The sequence below is a fragment of the Zea mays genome, chromosome 3 (genome assembly GCF_902167145.1).
Source record: "Zea mays cultivar B73 chromosome 3, Zm-B73-REFERENCE-NAM-5.0, whole genome shotgun sequence".
NCBI classification, from domain to species: domain Eukaryota; kingdom Viridiplantae; phylum Streptophyta; class Magnoliopsida; order Poales; family Poaceae; genus Zea; species Zea mays.
Window position 1 is genome coordinate 53,168,424 of NC_050098.1, and position 11,612 is coordinate 53,180,035.

Genomic DNA, 11,612 nt, shown 5'->3' on the forward strand with positions numbered 1-11,612 from the left:
TTTTAATTGTGACTCTTTTAAAATGTTGATGAATTCAATTTGTGGTTTAAATATCTCGTCAGAACAATTAGCTTGCTGAGATGTTTCATCTCACTCTTGCATTACTCAATGCAGGTGCTTGTTGCTCATCAAGGGGAGTGGGAAGTAGCAGCACATCCACCTTCATTCTCATAATAATGCTGCCCAGACGCAGCCATGATTTAATTAGAAACTTCTTGTCAAAGGATGTTTGTTTTTAACTAGTCGTGCGCACTGATTAATTCAGTTCATGTTGTTATGGTTGTCTTCCCATTGCTAGCAGATTATTAATGTCTTATATGTTTTCTTATCATGATATCTATTTATACTTTGTTGCTTCCCCCGTTTATGCAATTTTCAAAGGAGATGCTGTTGAAATTTTATATATGAATATTAGATGTGTAGTTTAGTAGCATTCTGGGGTGTTTGTGGATCCCGGGGTGTTACAGTTGGTATCAAAGCATAGGCTTTAGATTCTTGGCAATTTGAAGATAAATTTGACACACTTGCACATATAGGAAGGGTATGGGTTCAAATATCTTTGATATATATTAATGTCTTTGGAGTGCAGATGACAATAGTTTCACCCCTCCCTATTCCTTTACGGTGATGTGGTAAGTTGTTTATGGCTTAATGCTTAATATAATTTATTTCTGAAATTGTGATATTGTTTTATTAATGCGGTAGATATCGCTGGTCATTGGTGAGAATGAAGTTGTTATTATGCTTGTGATATACAAGTATGCCTATGTTGTTTTCACCATGTTTTTCATGGTTGAGTTTTATTACAATAATATTGTTATATATGCTTGATTGTGGATGTTTCTAAGAGGAGTGTGAATTGCGTGTTTTGGGGTACAAGGTAATCATCCATTTGAATTTAAGTTGTTGAGCGGTTGGTGGATAGCTCCAACTATCATTGCAAAGAATGATTGTTTATGTTGAGAAACCAGTTTTGAAAGAAATGAATATTGGTACTTTATATGGATTTTTGGGGGAAGTCTTTTCATAGCCAGAATGGCTTACATGTCTCTCTCATATTGTGTGTTTTAGTTGCCACAAAGCCTAGATGTGGTTTAAAGTGGTTGCCTGTTAGTCATACTAATTGTAGAATAAATCTTTGATTCTCTTGATCCATTGATTATGTATTGATACATTGAGGATCTGATGGTTCCCTTTTCGATGCATGCTTGTGGAGCCATTTTTTAGACCACCTATCTATTGGTTTGAAGGAAGTCCTTGCCTAGCCTAGAGTTGGTTGGGTGTGGCTAGTCACCTATTCCTAGATCATGTGGTGTTTACATCAGCTTAATATGTTTGTCAAATGTGTGAAGGATTAGGGGTTATTATTATTGACTTTGTATGTCTGGTACTTTGAGTGCATCGTATGATAGAATGAAATGTAAGTTTCTGAACTACAGTAGATGAAGACTTATATTATGTGTAGGTTATCCTTACTAGTTGGATATTTTTCTTAGTTGAGATGTTGAATGAAGTATAGTGACATGGGTTAAGCAAGTATTGTGTTGTTGTTGGGCTATCAGTGCTCTATGTAGAGTTTTTGGCATTTCTTCGATGAACTATGCCGCACAAGATGTTATTGGCTTCTTTTGGCTTTATTGCTCCATTAGTTCTATAGATTTTCTCCCTTTTGGTGGGGTGCAAGGAATGTTAGATTACATGATTATCTTTTCATGATGGCAAGAATAAGGTTTAGGAAGATTAGGAGTTTTGTTCCAATAGAACTACTTGTTTCATAGTGCTTTAAGGTGAGGTGTTTGATCTTCTTATACATTCGTCGGGTGTAGATGTTTCACCATTTAATTAAAATTAATGGTTGAAGTTGGTAAGGGTTGTGCTTGGTGCATATTACCCCTTCATAAAAGAGTGTTGTCTTAAGACATTGATGTTGATGTATAGCTGCATCCAAATTTGATGGTGTGAAATTGGAGTGTTGATTGCAACTATGACATGCTTTGTGCTTCATTACATGTTGTTTCATGCTTGATGTCAGGTCGTATAGTTTCCTTAGACAATTAGTCCAAGGTAGAAGTTCTTGTGTTAATTAAGACCAATAATGGACCCATGTTTTGAATTGTGGTGCTATATGGGGTACCTTGGGTGTTTTGCTTGGAGTGGCCGAATTCGAGGTCGAATTCTTTTTAAGAGGGGTAGAGTGTAATATCCCAAAAAAAAATGTTGACCAAAAGTTAATCTCTGGTGCGTGGATGAGGTAAAGGGTTGTGGGCCATTGGATGCAAAGATAGAAGTCATCTGAGGCGTCGTTTCTTTCTCCCACAAAAAACCCTAGGTGGCCACCCCTTTTTTTTCCCTTCACCCCCCTCTTGGCCGCCACCCCCTTTTTCTCCCCCTTGGCTGGACGCCCCCTCCCCCTATGGCAGCCATCCTCCATTGCTTCCTCCCCCAAGATCTCCCCCTACGCAGCAAGGATCGAGAAAAGGAGGGGCACGTTGAATTGAAGAGGAAGAGAGGATCAGGGAGATGTTCTTCCCCATCTCCTCTTGAAGATTTCTTGGGGAAACCCTAGGTATGGATGAGATCCTTGTTCCTCCCTGTAATTATAGGCTTTTGGAGGTTGTGGATCATGGGAATTAAAGGATTAGAGGTTGGATTTGATGTGGGGTTAGGTTTTGATCTCGAATTTAGTTTTCTGCAGAATGGCAGATTCGACAGTTTCTGTTCATGCCAGTTTTCTGTGGTCTTAGTGGCCTCAAAAAAATAAAAAGTCTATGTATGAGTCGTAGATAATTTGTAGATCTTTCCGTGGCCGCGAAGAACACCTCAATCGGACATCCGACCAGAAAGTTATTGCAGTTTTACTATAGCAGTTTTTCAGTCTCATAATTCTGTGCAGAATCTGTTCTCTTAAGATTTAGGCAATTTTATCAACAGAATTAAACTGTGGGTTGGTAAAATAAGTTGTAGATAATTTTATAAGCTTTCCAGATTGTTAAAGAGTGCATTCATATGATTTGTGAAACTCCAGTTATGTTTGTTTTACTGTGGCTGTTCCTGTTTACCTGACAAAAATGAGTGGGTCTGTTCACTGGTGGGTTTCATCTAGTAAATGGCCGAATTGGCTCTTCCAACTATGGAGACTTTTGTAGAGGGATAAAAGTTCTTACTTCCAGCAGAATTTCATAATTTTTGGTTCAGCAGTTTTGGAGATATCGAATTTTAAAGTTAACCATACTGCTGTCTAAAACAGATTCAGTCAGTTATCTTGTCAGATGTTTTAGAACTTGTAGATGGCAGAATTTAATTATCTATTGAATACTGAAGTTGTAGAGTATTTTGTGTAGATACTCATAGAGTATTTGTTTGATATCACCGCTGTTTTAATTTTAAAGATACAAAATTAACAAACAGCGTTGCTGTTGTATGGCATGTGGTTTAGGGTGGGAGTCTTTCCACTGGGTCTTGGTTTCAAGTGTAGGAGTGTTTTGTTGATTGATGGCAAATGTTTGTGAAATATGTGTACTAAGTTTTATGCCCACTAGCAGGTGGCTACACTCCAGATCATGTCTAGTACATTTCTTCTTCTTCGATGAAGGCAAGTGAATGTAGCGGTGGTTGCTTCCGTTCTGACCTGTTATTTCTATCGCCTACACTCTAATATTCAGAAGTATCAGATTCTCTCATAATTGGACTCTATGGTGATGCTTTACTTTCTTGCATTATACTGATGCTCAATCATATATTGATGATGATTATGATTTGAGTATGACTCATGAGATTAATTCACACCCCTGAAGGTAAATGAAGTATTATTTGAGGTTGATATTGTATCTGAAGGTAAATGAAGTATTATTTGAGGTTTGTGTTGTATCTGAAGGAAGTGAAGTTTATTGATAAATGTAGCATGCCATATACATTGCATGACTCATTTGCATATGAAGTTTTGTCGTGACCTATGGTCCGACTGTACCGGTACAACTTAGCATCGTACGTTGCCCGAGAAGGGGTACGATGCGGCTTCATACCCTTAGAGGTATGAAGGCAGAAGACATATGCATTGCATTCATATGCATTCATTGAAGTGATATTTGCAGATGATGTGGTTTTATACCCCCAGAGGTATGAAGATAGAGTACCTACACATTGCATTCCTATGCATACATTGAAGTGATATTTGCAGGTATTGTTGACGCAGGGAAGTGTTATAGAACCTATTGTGGTTGTTCGAGGAAATGAGATGGTATTGGTTATAGTGGGACTACTGAGTTCTATATCTACAAGCATTTCTGATTTTTAATTGTGACTCTTTTAAAATGTTGATGAATTCAATTTGTGGTTTAAATATCTCGTCAGAACAATTAGCTTGCTGAGATGTTTCATCTCACTCTTGCATTACTCAATGCAGGTGCTTGTTGCTCATCAAGGGGAGTGGGAAGTAGCAGCACATCCACCTTCATTCTCATAATAATGCTGCCCAGACGCAGCCATGATTTAATTAGAAACTTCTTGTCAAAGGATGTTTGTTTTTAACTAGTCGTGCGCACTGATTAATTCAGTTCATGTTGTTATGGTTGTCTTCCCATTGCTAGCAGATTATTAATGTCTTATATGTTTTCTTATCATGATATCTATTTATACTTTGTTGCTTCCCCCGTTTATGCAATTTTCAAAGGAGATGCTGTTGAAATTTTATATATGAATATTAGATGTGTAGTTTAGTAGCATTCTGGGGTGTTTGTGGATCCCGGGGTGTTACAGTTGGTATCAAAGCATAGGCTTTAGATTCTTGGCAATTTGAAGATAAATTTGACACACTTGCACATATAGGAAGGGTATGGGTTCAAATATCTTTGATATATATTAATGTCTTTGGAGTGCAGATGACAATAGTTTCACCCCTCCCTATTCCTTTACGGTGATGTGGTAAGTTGTTTATGGCTTAATGCTTAATATAATTTATTTCTGAAATTGTGATATTGTTTTATTAATGCGGTAGATATCGCTGGTCATTGGTGAGAATGAAGTTGTTATTATGCTTGTGATATACAAGTATGCCTATGTTGTTTTCACCATGTTTTTCATGGTTGAGTTTTATTACAATAATATTGTTATATATGCTTGATTGTGGATGTTTCTAAGAGGAGTGTGAATTGCGTGTTTTGGGGTACAAGGTAATCATCCATTTGAATTTAAGTTGTTGAGCGGTTGGTGGATAGCTCCAACTATCATTGCAAAGAATGATTGTTTATGTTGAGAAACCAGTTTTGAAAGAAATGAATATTGGTACTTTATATGGATTTTTGGGGGAAGTCTTTTCATAGCCAGAATGGCTTACATGTCTCTCTCATATTGTGTGTTTTAGTTGCCACAAAGCCTAGATGTGGTTTAAAGTGGTTGCCTGTTAGTCATACTAATTGTAGAATAAATCTTTGATTCTCTTGATCCATTGATTATGTATTGATACATTGAGGATCTGATGGTTCCCTTTTCGATGCATGCTTGTGGAGCCATTTTTTAGACCACCTATCTATTGGTTTGAAGGAAGTCCTTGCCTAGCCTAGAGTTGGTTGGGTGTGGCTAGTCACCTATTCCTAGATCATGTGGTGTTTACATCAGCTTAATATGTTTGTCAAATGTGTGAAGGATTAGGGGTTATTATTATTGACTTTGTATGTCTGGTACTTTGAGTGCATCGTATGATAGAATGAAATGTAAGTTTCTGAACTACAGTAGATGAAGACTTATATTATGTGTAGGTTATCCTTACTAGTTGGATATTTTTCTTAGTTGAGATGTTGAATGAAGTATAGTGACATGGGTTAAGCAAGTATTGTGTTGTTGTTGGGCTATCAGTGCTCTATGTAGAGTTTTTGGCATTTCTTCGATGAACTATGCCGCACAAGATGTTATTGGCTTCTTTTGGCTTTATTGCTCCATTAGTTCTATAGATTTTCTCCCTTTTGGTGGGGTGCAAGGAATGTTAGATTACATGATTATCTTTTCATGATGGCAAGAATAAGGTTTAGGAAGATTAGGAGTTTTGTTCCAATAGAACTACTTGTTTCATAGTGCTTTAAGGTGAGGTGTTTGATCTTCTTATACATTCGTCGGGTGTAGATGTTTCACCATTTAATTAAAATTAATGGTTGAAGTTGGTAAGGGTTGTGCTTGGTGCATATTACCCCTTCATAAAAGAGTGTTGTCTTAAGACATTGATGTTGATGTATAGCTGCATCCAAATTTGATGGTGTGAAATTGGAGTGTTGATTGCAACTATGACATGCTTTGTGCTTCATTACATGTTGTTTCATGCTTGATGTCAGGTCGTATAGTTTCCTTAGACAATTAGTCCAAGGTAGAAGTTCTTGTGTTAATTAAGACCAATAATGGACCCATGTTTTGAATTGTGGTGCTATATGGGGTACCTTGGGTGTTTTGCTTGGAGTGGCCGAATTCGAGGTCGAATTCTTTTTAAGAGGGGTAGAGTGTAATATCCCAAAAAAAAAATGTTGACCAAAAGTTAATCTCTGGTGCGTGGATGAGGTAAAGGGTTGTGGGCCATTGGATGCAAAGATAGAAGTCATCTGAGGCGTCGTTTCTTTCTCCCACAAAAAACCCTAGGTGGCCACCCCTTTTTTTTCCCTTCACCCCCCTCTTGGCCGCCACCCCCTTTTTCTCCCCCTTGGCTGGACGCCCCCTCCCCCTATGGCAGCCATCCTCCATTGCTTCCTCCCCCAAGATCTCCCCCTACGCAGCAAGGATCGAGAAAAGGAGGGGCACGTTGAATTGAAGAGGAAGAGAGGATCAGGGAGATGTTCTTCCCCATCTCCTCTTGAAGATTTCTTGGGGAAACCCTAGGTATGGATGAGATCCTTGGTCCTCCCTGTAATTATAGGCTTTTGGAGGTTGTGGATCATGGGAATTAAAGGATTAGAGGTTGGATTTGATGTGGGGTTAGGTTTTGATCTCGAATTTAGTTTTCTGCAGAATGGCAGATTCGACAGTTTCTGTTCATGCCATTTTTCTGTGGTCTTAGTGGCCTCAAAAAAATAAAAAGTCTATGTATGAGTCGTAGATAATTTGTAGATCTTTCCGTGGCCGCGAAGAACACCTCAATCGGACATCCGACCAGAAAGTTATTGCAGTTTTACTATAGCAGTTTTTCAGTCTCATAATTCTGTGCAGAATCTGTTCTCTTAAGATTTAGGCAATTTTATCAACAGAATTAAACTGTGGGTTGGTAAAATAAGTTGTAGATAATTTTATAAGCTTTCCAGATTGTTAAAGGGTGCATTAATATGATTTGTGAAACTCCAGTTATGTTTGTTTTACTGTGGCTGTTCCTGTTTACCTGACAAAAATGAGTGGGTCTGTTCACTGGTGGGTTTCATCTAGTAAATGGCCGAATTGGCTCTTCCAACTATGGAGACTTTTGTAGAGGGATAAAAGTTCTTACTTCCAGCAGAATTTCATAATTTTTGGTTCAGCAGTTTTGGAGATATCGAATTTTAAAGTTAACCATACTGCTGTCTAAAACAGATTCAGTCAGTTATCTTGTCAGATGTTTTAGAACTTGTAGATGGCAGAATTTAATTATCTATTGAATACTGAAGTTGTAGAGTATTTTGTGTAGATACTCATAGAGTATTTGTTTGATATCACCGCTGTTTTAATTTTAAAGATACAAAATTAACAAACAGCGTTGCTGTTGTATGGCATGTGGTTTAGGGTGGGAGTCTTTCCACTGGGTCTTGGTTTCAAGTGTAGGAGTGTTTTGTTGATTGATGGCAAATGTTTGTGAAATATGTGTACTAAGTTTTATGCCCACTAGCAGGTGGCTACACTCCAGATCATGTCTAGTACATTTCTTCTTCTTCGATGAAGGCAAGTGAATGTAGCGGTGGTTGCTTCCGTTCTGACCTGTTATTTCTATCGCCTACACTCTAATATTCAGAAGTATCAGATTCTCTCATAATTGGACTCTATGGTGATGCTTTACTTTCTTGCATTATACTGATGCTCAATCATATATTGATGATGATTATGATTTGAGTATGACTCATGAGATTAATTCACACCCCTGAAGGTAAATGAAGTATTATTTGAGGTTGATATTGTATCTGAAGGTAAATGAAGTATTATTTGAGGTTTGTGTTGTATCTGAAGGAAGTGAAGTTTATTGATAAATGTAGCATGCCATATACATTGCATGACTCATTTGCATATGAAGTTTTGTCGTGACCTATGGTCCGACTGTACCGGTACAACTTAGCATCGTACGTTGCCCGAGAAGGGGTACGATGCGGCTTCATACCCTTAGAGGTATGAAGGTAGAAGACATATGCATTGCATTCATATGCATTCATTGAAGTGATATTTGCAGATGATGTGGTTTTATACCCCCAGAGGTATGAAGATAGAGTACCTACATATTGCATTCCTATGCATACATTGAAGTGATATTTGCAGGTATTGTTGACGCAGGGAAGTGTTATAGAACCTATTGTGGTTGTTCGAGGAAATGAGATGGTATTGGTTATAGTGGGACTACTGAGTTCTATATCTACAAGCATTTCTGATTTTTAATTGTGACTCTTTTAAAATGTTGATGAATTCAATTTGTGGTTTAAATATCTCGTCAGAACAATTAGCTTGCTGAGATGTTTCATCTCACTCTTGCATTACTCAATGCAGGTGCTTGTTGCTCATCAAGGGGAGTGGGAAGTAGCAGCACATCCACCTTCATTCTCATAATAATGCTGCCCAGACGCAGCCATGATTTAATTAGAAACTTCTTGTCAAAGGATGTTTGTTTTTAACTAGTCGTGCGCACTGATTAATTCAGTTCATGTTGTTATGGTTGTCTTCCCATTGCTAGCAGATTATTAATGTCTTATATGTTTTCTTATCATGATATCTATTTATACTTTGTTGCTTCCCCCGTTTATGCAATTTTCAAAGGAGATGCTGTTGAAATTTTATATATGAATATTAGATGTGTAGTTTAGTAGCATTCTGGGGTGTTTGTGGATCCCGGGGTGTTACACAAAGTGAAGAAGAGGTTATGTTCAGATACTATATTATTATTACTTGAGTTTTTAGTTTACTTCTTGTGTTCAATTTACTCTTTCGACTTTTTCAGACTCATCAGGTTATGGAAGAAGCTAAGAAAGCCGAGGCTGCAGAGCTAGAAAGGCGCAAAAGTACACGCTTTTTCTGCTATTGAGCTGACTTCGTAATTATTCATCTTTGTAATTTGTAAATGAACGGTTTCTTTATGCAGCGGAACTTTCTCCACCACCGAAACCATATGACCCCGAAGCCGATCCAACACTAAAAGGAATTCTCGATGAATTCAGGGTGGTGAACGTAGCGATAGACGAAGCTGGTAATACATTGTTGAATGAAGCTGCAGAGAAAGTTCTAAAGGAGGACTAGGATTAGTAGGAAACTTGTTCTTGACTGTGGTCTTGAGAGACTTGTAAAAACATTTGAATATATGTTTGCTCTGTATAAAAACAAATACATGATTTGTATTATATATACACTTAGTATGTGTATAATATTTCTTTATGGAGTGTGAAATTAGTATACATACCGTTTTGAGCCGAAGGCGAAAAAACACCTTCCCTTCTTTTCACGCTTTGTAAAGAAGAATCTTCTTCAATCGAAGGTCTTGCAATATTCTGGGTTCACGGTTGCTAAAACAGAAGCATATTCCCCTTCTTCGCCCTTCTGCTTTCATAAAAAATCTTTTTGAAATCCACAAAGTTTTTCTTTCTTTAATAATATGCTTTTAGAATTCTTTTTCATCTGTACATGAAAGGAGCAACTCCCCTTCTTTCTCATTTGTAATTGATACAAGTTAATATGAGGTATGATGATATGATGGTATGGTGCATGAATGCTTGATGCAAGATGTTGATTAAAAACATTGAAAAAATCATTGCAATAAGACTCTGCATTCCTTGGGAACGACTTTGGAGTCTTTTACACCTTTACTAGGTGTTTTGAGCTCTGAATTCCCTTAGGAACGACTTTAGAGCTTCTTCACCTTTACTAGGTGGTATTTTGAGCTCTGCATCCCTGTAGGAACGACTTTGGAGCTTCGTCACCTTTACTAGGTGGTATTTTGAGCTATGCATCCTCGTAGGAACAACTTTGGGGCTTCGTCAACACTTTTGTTACACTCGATGGTATAACCTTAGATTTATTACAAGATGTCAAAGGATATACCTTCGTAAAGTATCTTTGGGCAAATGTTAAGGAGAAGAAACTAAAATTACAATAGATTTTTGTAGATAACTTTGGGTTCTTGATCCAGCCCCTCAGTCGCTTCAGTAGATATGCTTGGATTCTAGGACAGTGTTGTTGACTGTTCGAGCTTCGGACTGTTCCCTTGCATCACACTGTGGCTGGTCCTGAAACTGCCATTGATGCTGCTGATTATATGACGAAGTTGGAGCTGATGCAGGTGGTTGAGGCAGGGCCCATCTAGTTGGAGAATGGCTTGCTGAAGCAACTGAAGCTGAAGGTTGTTGGATTGGTTGTGGATTACGTACTCTGGAATGTACGGAGAGTAGTATGAAGAAGTATGAAGGACCTTGCCTCAGCTTCAACAATTTCCTTTAGGTTTTGGATTGTAACATGGCAGGTTCTTGTTGTATGCCCCTTATCTTCACAAAATAGGCAGAATAGCCTTCTTGGTTGAGTGTTGTATCTTCCTCCGAAGCTTCTTCCTCCTCTTCCTCCTCTTGGAGCTGGCGGTCTGAATGAGCTCTGTTGTGTCCCTATTGATTGGGAGTGGCTCTGAGTAAGGTTGTTTTTGTCTTCACTTTGGCCTCGATTGTGGATTGTTCTGACATGTCTTGGATTAAATCTTCCTCTGAAGCTCCTTGTCATCTCAGAGTATCTGTAGGCTTCCTCTCTCCATTATCGAAAATCATTGTCGACTTTGATATATTCATCCATTTTTTGGAGAAGTTTCTCTAGAGTCTGAGGAGGCTTCCTGGCAAAATACTGCGCCGCTAGGCCCGACCAAAGCCCCATGATATTTGCTTCAATGACGATTTCATTTAGTACAGTTGATGCTTGGGCTCTAAGTCGCAAAAACCTTCGGACATAAGACTGTAAGTACTCCTCATGATCTTGTGTGCATTGGAACAAAGCCTGAGCAATTACCGGCTTCGTCTGAAACCCCTAGAAATTTATGGTCAACATATCTTTCAATTTCTGCCAAGATGTTATTGTTCCTAGCCTGAGAGAGGAGTACCAAGTCTAAGCAATACTCCTGACCACCATGATGAAAGACTTGGCCATGACGGCTGTATTGCCACCATAGGATGATATGGTTGCTTCATAGCTCATGAGAAACCGCTTTGGGTCAGAGTTATTGTCGTACATGGGCAACTGAGGTGGTTTGTATGATGGTGGCCACGGTACTGCCTGCAGCTATGTAGCTAAAGGAGAGACATCAACAAAAGCAATATTGTCATGGTTAAAAGCTTTATACCACATATCTTCATGGTTGGGGCCTTCCTGTCGAAGATCTCTTTGGTGTTGTTGAGACTCTTGGTGCTCAGTATCATGCGCAATGTGTCGCACCACTTCAGCTA

General features: G+C 38.4%; 1 long non-coding RNA gene across 1 annotated transcript; it reads left to right on the plus strand.

The window, feature by feature from the left end:
• The first annotated feature begins 1,076 nt into the window (after nt 1-1,076).
• On the plus strand, nt 1,077-9,590 carry LOC103650091 (uncharacterized). Its single transcript, XR_563900.3, has 2 exons — nt 1,077-9,200; nt 9,281-9,590. It is a non-coding gene; the product is annotated as an uncharacterized lncRNA (long non-coding RNA).
• The last annotated feature ends 2,022 nt before the right edge of the window (nt 9,591-11,612 follow it).